Source organism: Lonchura striata, chromosome 14 (assembly GCF_050655825.1).
Source record: "Lonchura striata isolate lonStrDom1 chromosome 14, ASM5065582v1, whole genome shotgun sequence".
Taxonomy (NCBI): domain Eukaryota; kingdom Metazoa; phylum Chordata; class Aves; order Passeriformes; family Estrildidae; genus Lonchura; species Lonchura striata.
Window position 1 is genome coordinate 466,235 of NC_140716.1, and position 15,922 is coordinate 482,156.

Sequence of the window (15,922 nt, forward strand, 5' to 3'; positions counted from 1 at the left end):
TTAAAATATTATTTTGTTACTGTGTGAAACACTAGCAATGGCTGATGAATCTCAAGCTTGGTGAAGCAGCATCTGTGATTCAGCTGCTGTAGAAAACAACATATAAAGGGCTCTTAACACTGGATTTGGACTTGATCTGGCCTGGCCACCCAATCTGGGCTCTCCTACCCTCAGTGTGGTTGTTATGGAGGATGGCACAGAGGGTCCCAGCTCAGAGCTACTGCCCACAAAACCAGGACACAGCCAGTGTATCAGGAGCTGCACCTCAGTCATACAGAGGTGGGGAAGGTGAAGGCAGCTATAATCTGCTTTGTAAGATGCTTTCTTTTCTATTCCCTTTCTTCACAGAAAGTCACTCACAAGACTGTGATCTAGGATGACACTTCATTCCTACAAACTTGTGACAAGTGATGGCAGTGTAGTGTCCCCAGAGTGAGCTCACAGCATGCTCAGGGGCTGCCTCCTCTGGAGTGTCCTGCGTTACCTCCTCAGTGGCCTGAGTGCAGGGCATACCTATGGCCAGCAGTAAAGCACACACCAAGGTAAGGAAGGGGGAATACTGTGTTCTCTCTCAAATGTCACATTCCTCTGGCAGCACAAACCAGGTGCCTGCTTATTTCACTGAGTAACTGGGGGACTCCCACAGTTGCAGTAACCAGAGCTATGTGTGCACACAGGATAAACAGGGGATTAATGGTCAGATTTTGTTTGTGTAATGATGAAAGGGGAAGTTTTAAGGTGATTTACTACCTGTTAAAAAACCCCACAAGAATAAAAAAGAAAGAAAAAGACACACAGACTCTATTACATGGGAAAGTCTGCAACAGCATTATGCTGCTTCTAGAGGGATTTTCCTGCACGTGGAGTGAGTGGTCCCAGCAGTACTGGAGCACATGGATGTCTGGTAAGGATGCATCACATGCTTTCTGCAGAAGATGTGGCATTTAAGCTTGTTTCACCTTGCCAATGTGCCACCCCCAAGGAGTATGTGTGATTACATGAAAATACAAATACTGCTCAAGAAATCCTGGCTGCTTGGGAGGTCCTGATCCAGAGAGCTCCCAGTCACCTGCTCCATTAGCTGATGCTGGGCTTACAGCTCCTGGGCTCCTCATGCCAGAAGAGTGGGAGAGTGCAGGTCCGCCTGTCCAGGCTGGCTGGCTGCAGAGAGGAGCCCGCTTCATCGTGGAGAGCTGGGCACCCATGGTACCCCAGCAAGGGCAGCCAGGGTTGTTTCAGGGGGCTGCAGTGAGGCAGCTTTGCCTCCTCCAGCACAAGCTGACTAAGGCAGCAGCAGTTATGGGCTCTGCTCCTGCTTTAGAGGAGTGCTGTGATTACAGGACAAACATAAAGTCTCAGAATCACCATCAAAACCTAAAGTAAAGAATTTGGCTCATAAAAATGTGTCACCTGAACAAAGAGAAGAGTTATGGTTTTCCATTCTCCTTCTTGGAATCATGGGGAGATTGTGCCACTATAGAAGAAACCTGAGGAGCTGACAGTGGCCAAGGCAGAGGATTTCACTGCCCCTGGAGATGGTCTTTCAGAGTTATTAGTTATATGTTTATATTTAATGCACTAATTATGGCCAGGACTTGTAGACAACCACTAGCAGTGCATGTGAATTGGCTTAGGCATTATTATGTACAACCATCATCAGCTCTACTCCCCAGGAAGATTGATACACTGAGTGAATCTTTTCAAGCTGCTTCTGAAAAGATTCATGACACTGCAGTGAAAGTGGCTTCCAATGGGAATCTCTGTATACTGATGTCAGCATATATTTTATTCCCCCTGACTGCGAGGGCTGGTTAGGTTATGAGCCTCTCACTGAAATGGACTACATACAATTGCCAGATAATTGGTTCTTTTCCTGGTAGGCTGATGAAGTTATGATTCACCCTTTACTCCCCCAAAAGCAGTAGGCACAGCACCATGGCTTCCTTATGTCTTGTCCAGGTTCTTAGCCTTGCTTTCCTTTCCACGTGGCAGGTGCAGAGGGGATGGCCCAAGAGCAGAGAGCAGGAAGCAGCTGCTGAGCACAGATTTAATGCTGGGCTCGTGGCCTGAGCCAGCAGCGGGGATGCAGGACTGCACAGGTGTGTAGGGTGCTGGTCCAAGCAGGCTGGGGATGGTGTGGCAGATTCAGCTGTGGAGTGATGCTGAACTCAGACTGCTGTGATCATTGGTCCTTGGCAGGTGCCGCATCCCAGCTTCTGGCCTTTGTCCGTTGGACCATGTAGTTGTTTTCTGCTGTGGCAGAAATGTGTCATAACTTGTTCATGCTGGTGCTGCTTATTGCAGAGGACGTGTGGAACCCTTCAAATCTCAAGCTCATTGTATCTGTCTGCAACCGAGGACTTGGGAAGCCTTGGGAAAGAGCCTCTTGCTTGTTTCCTGTCTGATTGGATCTTATGAAGGGGCCGTGGTGGACCATGAAAATCTCCCTGCTCCCAGTTGAGCAGTAACAGAGAAGCATTGGATGTCCATCTTCCTCCTTTGGCCTTGTCCTCATTTCGATACTGACCCTCTCCCCAGCACAGATCCTCTCTCCTCTGCTAGGCATCCTTGGTATGCAAAACATGGCTTCTCTGTCCTGGTATTCCAGAGTGGGACTGAGAAGTGCTGGTGCTTGGAGCTGTCCTGTTGCTTGCTTCTCATCTCCCTGCAGGTTTGTACAGCATCTTCAGACAACATGAGAGGACACTGAGGGGGAGGTGGCATAGGATGGTGAGAATGCTGCTGCTGGGAAAGCCATGCATGCCAGGGAGCAAAGGCTTCAGCGGTTACTGCTGCTCTGCACTACTGTTTGGCCGTGTCAGTATCAGTTTTGTTATCTGTTTACATTTGCTGATTAAAATTTTCTCTTAGGTCTTTCCTGTGGGAACAAAATCTGTTCAGTTGTCCCGTGCCCTGAGTGTTTTTTCCTGCTGTGGGGAGAGCAATGCTGAGATGCTCTGGGAGGATCTGTGGCATGCTACCTGGCTCCTTGTTCCAGCTCCCCCTTGCCCCATTTGCTCCCTTCTGCAGTGTTCCCATGCCCCATTTTCTCAGGAATGGATGTGAATGCAGCTGTTGGAGGAATTGGGCTTCTGGGTGCCCATCTGCTTGGGTCGAATGCTGCTCTGGAAGCAACACTGCTGTCACCTGTGGGGCAGAGCTGAGATGTGAGTGAACACTTGCTGTTCTTCAGAATCAGGCCGGGGTGTGCAAGTCCAAGCACAGGTAAATGTTTAATGAATGTTTTGTTTTGTTTTGTTTTGTTTTTAACCTCAGATGCGTAGTCCTCTAGTTAATTCAAATTTAAAAACTAGTTACTAATTAGTGTTATAATGCCAATGCCAACTTTATCAGAACTCAAATTACTAGTGCCCATAGGCAGTGCTCACTATATCAGTCAAAAGAAAAATCTTTTCAGGTACACAAAAACATGAGTAGTTCTATTTAAATCAGCTTTTCAGAAAGCTTTCTTCTATTACAGCAACTTGAGAGAATCCATCTTTAATAGGTTATAATGAAAAATAAATACTATGGGTCTATTAGGCAGTATGCTTGATCCGTATGTTAATGTAACTCTAAATAATTGCCAGAACTATGGGCGAGGTACTTGCCTTTCACAGGCATGAGCTTCTCTGTCAAGTACAAAGTAGTCAAAGGAAGTACAGTCCCAGGAGTTCCATGTGTATTTTGCAAGCTGGAGGTACCTGTTGTCATGAACTTGGGGTTATGGAAGTGCTTTCTGTTGGACATCTCTGGAACACAGGGATTTATTTGGATGGCAATAATTGAGAAGCTCATTTTATTCCAGTAAGAATCTTTCAACTGCAATCAATTCACATGCCATCCCAAATAGTGGAGGTCAGCAGAACACAGCAAGTACCTCAGCAAGTGCTGTTGACAATGTTAAAATGAAATAAACAGAGAGCTGTGGCTCTGCATGAGGGGGCGCACATTAATCCTTGTTTGGAGAGTTCTTTTAGGATCAGTTCTTTTAGGATCTTTCTGATGGAAAATGCTTCATATTTCTTTAGTTTTGACTTGTCTACTTTTCTTGGCTGTGGTGGAAGGACTGTCCAGGACTGCTGGCACCTTCTCAGTTCATCTCCCCAAAATATGTCAGGCACCTAAATCTGAGTGTGCTTTCTACTGTCCCTGCTAAGGTTTCCTCCTCATGCCACCAGTGTACAGTGATCTGGAATATAAAACATGGAAATAATCGAGTAGATTAATTAGCTAATGTGTGCATAGTATCTGGAAAACCTAAATAACTATATAATTGCTAAATAGAGTAGTTTAATTAGTTAGTGTTTACCCAGACCTTTGTAAATGTAAAGGCATCACAGCAGTGCTTAGTGCTATAATTAATTAAGTTTTCACTCTGGGATGCCAGGCTCCAGTTCTGAGGTAGGACTGTGGTCTTCTGCCCACTGGCAGCTGAATGCTGCTGTTGCTCTGGTCCTGCTCCCTCCCGGCCCTGTATGCCCAGGCTTGAGGCTGTGTATGGAGGTGTGCCAAAAGCTGTGCTTGGCATGAGCCACTGATGCTCTGGGTAGTAAATGGCAGAGGGAACAATGTTACTTTGCTGAGCATGTGAGGAGCAGTTCATACCCAGGCAGCGCTGAGCAGATTTGTGCTGCAGGGCCATGGTCTGACCCTGCACTGCTGCATCCTTGCTGAGGGGTTAAGGAGCTGCCCCAGTGCCTGTGTCTGTAGCTTTGTGGGAGGAGGCTCAAGAATTTGCTGTGTACTGGGAGATCCAGGTCCAACGGCTGCTGGCAGCTGGGAGCCAAGGCAGTCAGGCAGGCTGCTGCAATGACTGCCTTTGACACGTTCTTCATCTGCCAGGGAGCAGTGCCTCTGCCATCTGCTGTCACTTCACACTTGGAGATGGGCTTCCCAGTGCCTTCCCCCACTTCTGTTCATTTCTCTTTTTGCACTTTGGTCTTTGCAGAGAGAAGAAATGCATGAAGAACAGGAGGCTGATAGAAAGGGAATGGGAAGGGAGTGCAGTCCTTCCCTGAATGGCAGCCAGGACCTCAGAGCTGACGCTGGGGAATTGCTGTCTGTAGTCCATGCCCTCCTTTCACAGGGGCTCTGCTGGCCTTGCCACAGGCTCAAAACTGACTGAAAGGGGGCACAGGAAAGAGCCAAGAGGAGCTTGCTCCATCTGTTGAGAAAGCAGGCCTGCCTTTAGCTGCCCGTGCAGGTGCTTGGAGGACTGTGACTGGGTGCAAGCTTGGGCACCCGTCCTTGCCACAGGCTGGGCTGTGCTCATTCATGGACTCTGCTTACAGGACCATGAGGTCTTCTGTCCTCAACTCCTTGGTGAAAACAGGCTTTGTGAAATAGCTGGGAGGTAAAAGCACAGAACTTGCCTATTAGCCATATCTTTAATTTATTCCAAAACTTTCTTCCTCAGGTTCAGTGGATGGATGTGTGAAGAAAGTCTGAGGCAAGGAGGGAAGCAGAATGCCAGGCATGGGAGGCCTGGAGCATGCAGCCAGTCCCAGTCCTGCTGCCCTGGGAATGTTCTGTAATGCCTGCATGCCAGGCAAGAGGGAGTGACTTCAAAGCACATCTTTATTAGGGTACACTGCTTAGCATCAAAGAAATGTCAGGGCTGCTCTACACTGACTCTCTGCCTGCGGCACTAAACTAGCCTGTCATTCAGAAGTCTGAGTACAAACCACAGCTGCTGGCAGAGTCCTGGAAAAATTTATTTTTCCACATCTAATTGCCCTTTTTGCTTTGTAAACATAAAGGTTGAAGCTTAAACTCTGACAGCTCCAGTAGCCTTTTGCTTAACTCCTTAAAAAAAATGACATTCGGCGTGTTAAATTTTGCTTTTACTGCAGTCTGAAATCTCACAAAATCTGCACAATGTTTTTTTAAAGATCATTGAAGCATTTCAGTACTCACTTTGGGAAAAACCCTTCAGCTCACAAAAAGACAAAAGCTGCTGCCTGAAGAGCCAAGACCTTTCCCCATAGCAATTCAGGATAAAAATGCTTGACCAAAAGAGGCACAGCAAGCAATCAGCATTCCACCTTTCCCTGGGAGCAGATTAAAGAAGGCCTATCTGCTCTTGTTATTGTTCCAGAAAGAAAAGAAAGACAGGAGAAAAAGGACAGCAACTGTTAAAAAACAAAATTAGATGTATCATAGCAGCCTTTAAACTTCTAGTTCAGTTTCTTCAGTGATATGGGCCTCCTGAAGTGGGGGATGTACTGTTCCCCAGACTCTGCACTGCCTCCTCTGAGAGCATTGTGCCTGCAGGAGCCTCCTCTGGGTCAGGGCTTTGAGCTGCTCCTGCTGCAGTCCTTCACCATTAGAGATGCACGTCCTGAATCACTTCAGCCACAGAGAAGTGATTTTGTAGCCACAGCTCTTGAAGAAAGAGCCTTTGTTTTTCTGGGAGGTGCTGCCCATTCCCTTCATATGACATGAAAACATGGCTTGCATCACCATCGCTGTCTCTGCAAAAACCTTCCTGGCCTGGACTCTGCTTCCACCTGCCCACAGGAGATGAGGACCAGACTGCCCTGCCCGCAGCCTCCAAACCTGCATGGCACAGACACTGTGCTTGTTCCTGTCCCTGCAGCCAGCCTGGCCTGCACCCAGCTACCCCTGGTTTTTGGATCTGTGTCTGTGAACAAGTGACAGGCTGGTCAGCATTGCCCTGAGTGTCAGATTCTCCCTAAGTGGCAGCTCTAACGGGCCATGGGGCTGAGCTGGGAAAAGAGGGACTTTTCCTACCTGTCCTCTGTGGTACTGTTTCCCTTTTGCTATGATCCATTAGGGTGTTCAGTGTTCCTGGAGTTAGCCATTCATCTTAACTCAAATGCAACATGCTTTCTGTTTCCCTAAGTATTGGGTGCATTGACTGTGTCTTGGCCAAGATCAGCACACAGGATTCATGTTTACTTGTGGAAGTCTGTAGGTGTGATCCAACATCGTGTGTTTTATGGCACCTGTGTTGCTGCAATACCTTGAATGCTGAAGCTATCTGAAACTAAGCTATTTTGGAAACAATTAAGGCTTCTTACATACATAACAGAAATGCAAAAAATTCCTCAAAATACCTTTTAAGAGAGTACTTTGATTGAAACTGCAAGCTTGAAATGAAAAGTGGAGGAGACATTCCAGGACAATCTATGTCTGTTATCATCAATAAGGAAACAACAATGATGGACAAAGTCTACATTTCCTGTGCAGAGCTGAGCACAGGCAAAACTGTGCTTTGTGCTGCTCAAGGAATAGCTGCTGTACCATCACAGCACATAATGTCTCTGTTCAAAGTTTTTCGCCTTTTTTATCTTCCAGTTTGTCCAAAATTAAATTTCATTTTGTTTAGGTGTGGCTTTCAAAAAGGTGTTTAAAGATGACAGTTTTGCAGCAGGCCAGGTCCAGAGAATGGAATGGAGCTGGGGAATGGGCTGGAGCATGAGTCTGAAGAGCAGCTGAGGGAGCTGGAGGAGCTCAGCCTGGAGAAAAGGAGGCTCAGGGGGGACCTTAGTGCTCTGCACAACTCCCTGACAGGTAGCGGTTGGGCTCTTCTCCCAGGTAACAAGTGACCGGACAAGAGAAAACAGCCTCAAGTTGTGCTAGGGGAGGTTTAGATGGGAATAGGAAGTTAGGAAAAAATTCTTTCCAGAGAGGATTGTTCACCTCCTGACAGTGGTGAGTCAACATCCCTGGAGGGATTCAAAAGATGTGTAGATGTGGCACTTGTGGACAAGGGTTAGTGATGATCTTGGCAGGGGAATGGTTGGACTTGATGGTCTTAGAGTGCTTTTCCAACCTCAATGATTCTGTGACCCCAAGTAGGCTGTTACAGTAACTAGCAGTAGTGTATTTTTCCTTGGCATTCACTATTTAGCCAAGTGAGGAAGTGATAAACTCATTACGGATTTAAGTCTTTTCACAGAGAACTGTCCTGAGGTCAGTTCCCCAGTGTGTCTAGAGTATCTACACCCACAATGGCTGTGGATGATCAGATGCTCCTGGGATAACAAGGTTCTGCAAATAGATAAATGCAGCAAATGTGTTTGAACAGCAGATGTTGTCATGGCTTAACCCCAGCCAAAAACTCAGTCCCACAACTGTTTGCTCACCCTCCCCCCATAGAGGGAGGGGAAGGAGAATTAGAAAAAAGGGTATTTTTCTGTAGATTGAAATAAGAACAGCTCAATAATTAAAATAAAGTAAAATACTGCTACTTCTACCCTGGAGTTCAGTAGAGCTGACTTTGGTCTCTTCAGGGATCTGCTATCAGTGTCCTTTTCACAGAACGTCTTCCATACTTTCTCAGAGATTAAGTTTCTCTATCCAGTGCATGTTTTAGTTCCTGTCCTCCAGAGTTCACATGTAGTGCTTGGTTCCCATCTCTGCTGTAGGCTTTGGTTTTGTTCCTGCAGACATATTTGACTACTTCCTGGCCACTGTTTCATGGAGGATGTAAATTTAACCAGAGGTGTTGTCATGGTTTGGCACTGTCCAAGCGCCAGGCACCCACAAAAGCCACTTCCTCACCCTCCCGTGCCACAGGTGGGCAGCGTAGACAAAAAAATTAAGGAAGGGTTTATGAGCTGAGATAGAGACTGGGAGAAAACTCTTCAAGGACAAAACAGGCTCAACTTAGAGGTACAAAGTACAGGTGTATAGGTGCAAGTGGAGGAACCTTGTGTAGATGCTCTCTGGTTATGACTGGACCACATCACTCTGCTTTTTCATTAGCCTTGTTTTAGCTATCCGCTCTTGTACTTCTCCCTCAGTCCATCAGACACTTCATTTCTCTCTTGCAGGGCTCAGCTGATAGGCATTTTTGCTCTTCACCAGACACTGTGTGTTCTTGTCAGCTGCCAGACAGCTGATCATGATTAGGTTGTAGTTGTGATAGTGATTTCCTGTCTTTCAGGCCTGAACAGATGGTGTGCTGCTCCCAGCCCAAGGTTTGACTTTCATAGTGCTTCGTGGCTTGGCCAAATGTCAGTTGTGGAATCTGTGCACATGAAGCCTCTCAAGGAGACCATTGTAAGGAAGAGGAGCAATAGTGTCCTCTAAGGACCCTGCAAAGTTATACCCACTTCAGAGCAGAGCTGGGATGCTTTTGTTTGTTGCATTTAGTCCTCCAAGTTACAGTTCAGTTCCCCACCTTAGAAGTCTGTTGCTGTCTCAGTCTCTCAGTATCATATTTAAGTTTGATATTTTAGAAACTAACTAGTGTTTTATCCAGTAAGAGATACTACTTTTGAATTTTATGTTACAGGATCAATAAGGAGCAAAGGAATGGGGCCCCATAAGATAGGTCTGATAATGGATTTGCTCCCAGGATTTCCAAATTTCCTTCTTCCTCCTGCAGTTTTACATTCTAACATAACAGGTTTTCCTATACAGCAGCTGTACAGGGTAACCTGATGTGGCTTCTTCTGTAGATATTATACTGGGGCTTGCATCAGTGACAGGAGCCCCCCATGCCTGAGGACTCTGGTGGTGATGGAGCTGTCAGGAAGGGGCTTCCCTGCACAGTTCAGCAGACTTGGCTGTATTCTGACTGCCCCGTGAAGATATGTGAAATGAAAGATCACCAAATGTGGCCACTGCCTGCCAAAAAAAACCATTTCTCCTGCACCTCATCCTGTAACAAAACAGCTTCTTCTTGTAAAATAATAAGCTTCCATCTCTTCATTTATTGCATTGCATGGCAACGACTGGCAGCTTGCTCACATGTGCCAATTTATTAACTAAATCTCATTTACTAACTGGGAACAAATTCTTTTTCTTGTAGCTGCTGAATACAAAAGAGGATAGGCTTCAGAGCTGCCCAGGTGCTAGGAAACTACCTTGGCCCATTTGTCCCTGTGTCAATGACAGTTTCACTGTGCCAGTAAAAAACTTATTTTCTGATGGGCCCTGCTATACATGAGAGGGTTGCTGAGCCCCAGGCTAAGGAATGCTTACACAGGAGGAAGACCAGGCTCAGAGACCTATCTCTGGTGCTGAGCTGCAAGGGCTCTGTTCTAGTACAGAGGAACACATCCCCAGCACTGGCAATCATTTATTCCAAACTGTGTGTCCTGCCCAAGTGACAAAGAGAGAGGGGCCAGCCTTGGAGCAGGTCATTCTAAAGGGCAGCCATCAGCTGTGGCCTGTGACCCATCCTGACACACGTCTCTGTAGTGACACAGCGCTGGAAAGAATGATGCTCTGAGAGCTGTGGGGCTCTCGACCAGGCTTGCCCCACTATGCACACTTCTGACAAGGGCCATCCCATCCGCTGCCTGCCACAGCAGTGGGAGCTCCTGTCCTCAGGAGCCAAGGGCCAGCCAGGACAGGCAGAGCCCAGGTGGAGACTGAGGGGGAAGGGGCATCTATTAGCAGGTTTCCCTGCAAGACTTGATAGGTTGCCCAGGCTGCTCGCTTTTCTGAGATCTCCCTCCAGCTCTCCCATAGGTCATTTTCCCTGGGTACACCTTCTTGGCTCAGCATTTCCAGTTGCTCCCTAAGATACCATCTTGGATGCCCACTGCACCCATCAGTCCTGTGTCTACATGCAGTTCCCAAACAGTGGTCAAGTTACCTTCCTAAAACAGCCTGGCACTTACTCCTGAGGACAGGGTCACTGTGCTGGCACTCCCTCTCTGCCAGGAGACAGTATCTGTGCAGAATATGGTGGTACCTTTCAATAGAGGCTTTGGCAGTGGGCAAACAGTCAGGTTGAGTTTTTAAATTTTTGGGAAAGGCCAGTCTGTGACGAATGTTTGCTTCTTCTTCATACCTGCCTCCAAGTTTAATGGTTTTTCCCAAGAAGGAAAAATAGCAAAAAATATAATTATTGTTTATCTGAGAGCCCAGTTTTTCAAGCTTTATGCTGTTAGATAAATCAAACTAACTAACGGAGTTAATTTGTCTGACCATAAAGTGGATTCAATAAGTGTAAAGCAAAACTAATTGGTTTGCTTCCATACAAATTTAATCATACTATAAAATGTGATCAATGCAAATAAAAAGCATTGAGTAGGTTAATTATCAAGAATCTATAAAGGAAAAAAATGTGCTTTCTTTCAGAAATTGCAAACTGTATGGGTTTCCATCTCTGTATTGATCATCCCATGATGTAGACCCATTACAAGTGTGCTGGTATCTGTGTCATGTGCTGTGTGTCACAAGTAACTTGTCTCTCAGACTTCATAGTTTCTGTAATTATATGGCTTGAAGCTGTTGGAGGGGTGATACTCTGGATGGGGTTGTTGGTGGGGTGATGGTGGGGTGACTCTCACGGATACTGTGTTTCAGCACCAACCAGGAGCACAACGCCTGTCAGTGACCCTCATCTGTGTGGGGTCTGCCTGGAAGGAAAGCATAAAAGAGGATAGGGAGGCAAATGGCTCCTTGTGAATGGAACAGACTCTGGCTAGGGTGCTGCTCTGCCAGGAGCAAAGTCTGTTCACTTTTGAAGCTGCTCCTCCACCACTTTCCCAGGCTGATGTTGTTGGTTTTGTGAGTATAGCTCTCAGTCTTTCTTTGAGTTCCACAGTCACTGACTGCTTATGGGTTTTTGCTTTGCTTTATAAGCTCAGTGGTATTTGGGAAAGCATCCGGATCCCCTCCATGAGCTCTGACAGATTACAAGGGCTGCACTTAACTGAGTTCATGGTGTTCCACTGTGTCAGCCACACAGCAGCAGGGCAGCAGAGATGTGCCTTGGCATAGCAGAGAATAAAAAACTGCAGCAGACATGGAAGATAAGTGGCAATAAAAAGTAAAATGTGGAGTGTCTGCCCTTTAAAATATATTAGGCAGTTTATAAATAAGCTCTGTGTTTTTAGGATGAATGCAGAATTGTTCAGTCCCTGAAGAATCTGACCTTGAAGAGAAGAAATGCTGTGAGCAGCTTTCAAAATGTTCTCAGAAAGATCAGTCAGGACAATTGCTCTTGCTTATTATTTCAGCAGTAGGTGGTGTGTTTGGCTAGAGCGGTTTGGGAAGAAACTTCAGCCTTCTCTTTCTCTCAGGTAACTTCAATGTACAGTCAGAGGCAGAGAACTTGGGGGTAAAATAACCAAGTGTCTGGTGAGATTTCCAGGGATGCGTCACACCTGGCAGTTGAGACAATCTTGGCTGGGTGACTTGTGTTCTGGTTCTGACAGCCAAACTCTGAGGGTGTGAAGCTGAATTAGACAGAAGTGTGCAGCCTGGTTCTCGCCACCTCGCTTGTCTGCCATGTGCTGCAGAGCTCCTGCCTGGTGAGCTGAGCTGTGCAGGTCTGCCTGCCAGCAAAGTTCCTGCCTGCACTCTCCTCCTGGAGGGAGGAAAGAGCATCTTTCAGGATGTGGGTGCCTGAGCTGTGCTGTACCTCTCCTCCAGGGGTGGTTGGACATGTACCCCCCACGTCTCACAGTAGTGAGGGAGCCTCTTTGAGGTAGGGAGGACTTTCCGCTGATACTGGAGATGTTCCCATTTGTGTTGGATACTTAGCTTTTTGGTGGGGTGAAGTAGTGAGCTTGTGGGTTGGAGACTCTCTTGGGAGTGGGAGAGGTGGGTTTTGGCTTTTGTGTTCTGGTAAAAAATGCTGAGGTGTCAGATGCTTTCTCTGGACAGATAGAAGTTCTGGCCCAAACTGGAAAAGGCTGCTGCTGATTTGGGATTCTTCTGCTTTCAGGCAGCCTGAGGTGAGGTCCAAATCTTGTCTTCTGCTGCAATATCTGAGCCTTGAATGAATGCCATCCTACCAGCTTCTGTTTGAGCAATATGGAAAACAGGGGTCCTGCAGATTATTTTAGGGGTACAGAGTGAGTGGAGTGGTGAGGTGAACCATATCCTCCCTATTAAAAATATGTCCTTAGAGAAAATAGAGATTATTTTAGTGTGGAGGAATAATCAGCAAATTGATCCCTGCACGTCCTGATGCAGGGAGCCAGAAGCCCCTTGTGCTCTGGGCTCTGGCCCAGAAAATGTAAACAAACTCCAGTTTTATGTCTGACCAAGGAGATATAAACCAAGCATGTATTGTAGCCTTTTAAATATGTTGACATTTTACAATCCATCAAGGCCTTTAATTGTATTTTGAGAGAGTTGTTCTATATGTAAATACCTGTTAATGTTGAAATTGTCTATAGCCAAATTGTCTGTTTATGCAAATCGTGTTCCAAGATCACAGAGCTTCTATTGCACAATAAACATGTCTGTTTTATTTAATATTGGAAATGTTTCCTTTGGCTGCTGTAGTTCTTCAGTGCTGCTAGTGTGGGGGCGAGTGCCAGCCTCCCCATGGGGCAGAGAGATGTGATGGCTGCTCCAAGAGCTCCTGCTGTGGATCTTGCTCTCTGAAGCTGGTGCCCTGGAATGGTCTTTGAACTGCTTTTCTGCCTGCATAGCCCATGGGCTGTGGTATCCTCCACAAACCTTGGGGAGCCCAGTGGTTCCCTCCACTCGATCCAGGATGGAGTGCAGAGCCCCACAGGAGCAGATGCTGCTATGTGAGAGGAGGGATCCCCCACACTCTCTATCATTCCACAGTCTGGCTTGTGTTAATTCGACGTTTTGGTGCAGAAGATGGCCAGTATTAAAACCCAGACTGCTCCTACTGGGTGTGAAGTGCAGAGAAATCAGCATGCTGCTCCTGCCAGTGCTGCACCCAGGCGGTAATCGAGATCACCACCCCGAGATAAATCTCTTCCTGCCGCCGGACAGAAGAGAGAAGCAGTTACTGTGGGCTTTGCCTCCAGCTTTATTATCACGGGGAAACACATGCAAATGAATGGCTCACCCGATACAAATCAGTCGTGCTGAAGGTTTGCCGGCTGCGATGCAGACACGCGATGTCTGATCCGCAGGCGAGGAGCGAGCTCAGCCGTGCCTTTGCAGCCCCCACTGAGTGCAGCCGCCTCTGAGCTGGCCTCTGTGCCCAGACCATGCTCCTTTTCTCCTGGATTTTTCAGTCTAATAGCACTGTTGATCTGGCCTTTTTGTTTGCTCAATGTCAGCATTCCTCGGGGAATGTTGCAGAGCACTAGCAGCTACTCAGCCTGAAGGTGGACTCCCATATTATTTCTTCATTAACATTTGTTGTTCATAAATATATATTCACTCCTATTTATCACAAGAACACCGATTACAAACCATAAATTCTAACTGTGGGGAATATTTCAGTCCAGTTTTGTTAAAAAGTGATTTTTTAAAATGTTGCCAAGGCTTTTAGCCAGTTATGTGCTACTAAATATTTAAATCTATATCTCTTGCGGCATGCTGAATTACAGCAAGGGGATATTTAATGTTCCCATTTCTCTAGCATAAATCTGTGAAAGATTGACTGTAAGAAAAATACAGTCAGGAACAGCCCACATACTTGCGGAATGCTCTCTCATGCCATGTACCCACTCGCACATCCCTGCCGCTGGCAGCAATCCAGCCTGGAGGCAGCCGATTGCCTCCCCAGTCATGCTGCAGCCACCCTGCCGCACTGAGCTGGGCCAGGGGCTCTGGGCCAGGGGCCCTGGGTCAGGGGCTCTGGGTCAGGGGCTCTGGCCGGGGGCTCTGGGTCAGGGGCTCTGGGTCAGGGGCTCTGGCCGGGGGCTCTGGGTCAGGGGCTCTGGCCGGGGGCTCTGGGTCAGGGGCTCTGGGTCAGGGGCTCTGGCTGGGGGCTCTGGGCCAGGGGCTCTGGCCGGGGGCTCTGGTCAGGGGCTCTGGTCAGGGGCTCTGGGTCAGGGGCTCTGGCCGGGGGCTCTGGGTCAGGGGCTCTGGGTCAGGGGCTCTGGCTGGGGGCTCTGGGCCAGGGGCTCTGGCCGGGGGCTCTGGGTCAGGGGCTCTGGCTGGGGGCTCTGGGTCAGGGGCTCTGGCCAGGGGCTCTGGGTCAGGGGCTCTGGCCGGGGGCTCTGGGTCAGGGGCTCTGGCTGGGGGCTCTGGGCCAGGGGCTCTGGGTCAGGGGGCTCTGGGTCAGGGGCTCTGGCTGGGGGCTCTGGCCAGGGGCTCTGGGTCAGGGGCTCTGGCCAGGGGCTCTGGTCAGGGGCTCTGGCCAGGGGCTCTGGGCCAGGGGCTCTGGTCAGGGGCTCTGGGTCAGGGGCCCTGGGTCAGGGGCTCTGGGTCAAGGGCCCTGGGTCAGGGGCCCTGGGTCAGGGGCTCTGGCCAGGGGCTCTGGGTCAGGGGGCTCTGGGTCAGGGGCTCTGGGTCAGGGGCTCTGGCCAGGGGCTCTGGCCGGGGGCCCTGGGTCAGGGGCTCTGGCCGGGGGCTCTGGGTCAGGGGCTCTGGCTGGGGGCTCTGGGCCAGGGGCTCTGGCTGGGGGCTCTGGGCCAGGGGCTCTGGGTCAGGGGGCTCTGGGTCAGGGGCTCTGGCTGGGGGCTCTGGGCCAGGGGCTCTGGGTCAGGGGGCTCTGGGTCAGGGGCTCTGGCTGGGGGCTCTGGTCAGGGGCTCTGGCCAGGGGCTCTGGGCCAGGGGCTCTGGTCAGGGGCTCTGGGTCAGGGGCCCTGGGTCAGGGGCTCTGGGTCAAGGGCCCTGGGTCAGGGGCCCTGGGTCAGGGGCTCTGGGTCAGGGGCTCTGGGTCAGGGGCTCTGGCCAGGGGCTCTGGCCGGGGGCTCTGGGTCAGGGGCTCTGGTCAGGGGCTCTGGCCAGGGGCTCTGGCTGGGGGCTCTGGCCAGGGGCTCTGGGTCAGGGGCTCTGGCCGGGGGCTCTGGGTCAGGGGCCCTGGGTCAGGGGCTCTGGGTCAGGGGCCCTGGGTCAGGGGCTCTGGCCAGGGGCTCTGGGTCAGGGGCTCTGGGTCAGGGGCCCTGGGTCAGGGGCTCTGGCCAGGGGCTCTGGGTCAGGGGCTCTGGCTGGGGGCTCTGGGTCAGGGGCTCTGGCCGGGGGCTCTGGGTCAGGGGCCCTGGGTCAGGGGCTCTGGGTCAGGGGCCCTGGGTCAGGGGCTCTGGCCAGGGGCTCTGGGTCAGGG

The 15,922-nt window shown here is 49.3% G+C and overlaps 1 long non-coding RNA gene across 27 annotated transcripts in view; it reads left to right on the forward strand.

The window, feature by feature from the left end:
• Nucleotides 1–13,206, forward strand: part of LOC110477764 (uncharacterized) — a 55,464-nt gene extending 42,258 nt beyond the window's left edge. For 21 of the 27 annotated variants that reach the window (XR_014958457.1, XR_014958459.1, XR_014958461.1 and 18 more), the window contains 3 exons: nt 349–542; nt 1,993–3,225; nt 5,420–13,206. This is a non-coding gene — a long non-coding RNA (uncharacterized LOC110477764). The remainder of the gene's footprint in view (nt 1–348; nt 543–1,992; nt 3,226–5,419) is intronic. The other 6 variants (XR_014958472.1, XR_014958473.1, XR_014958469.1 and 3 more) reach the window with 6 other exon arrangements.
• Nucleotides 13,207–15,922: the final 2,716 nt, after the last annotated feature.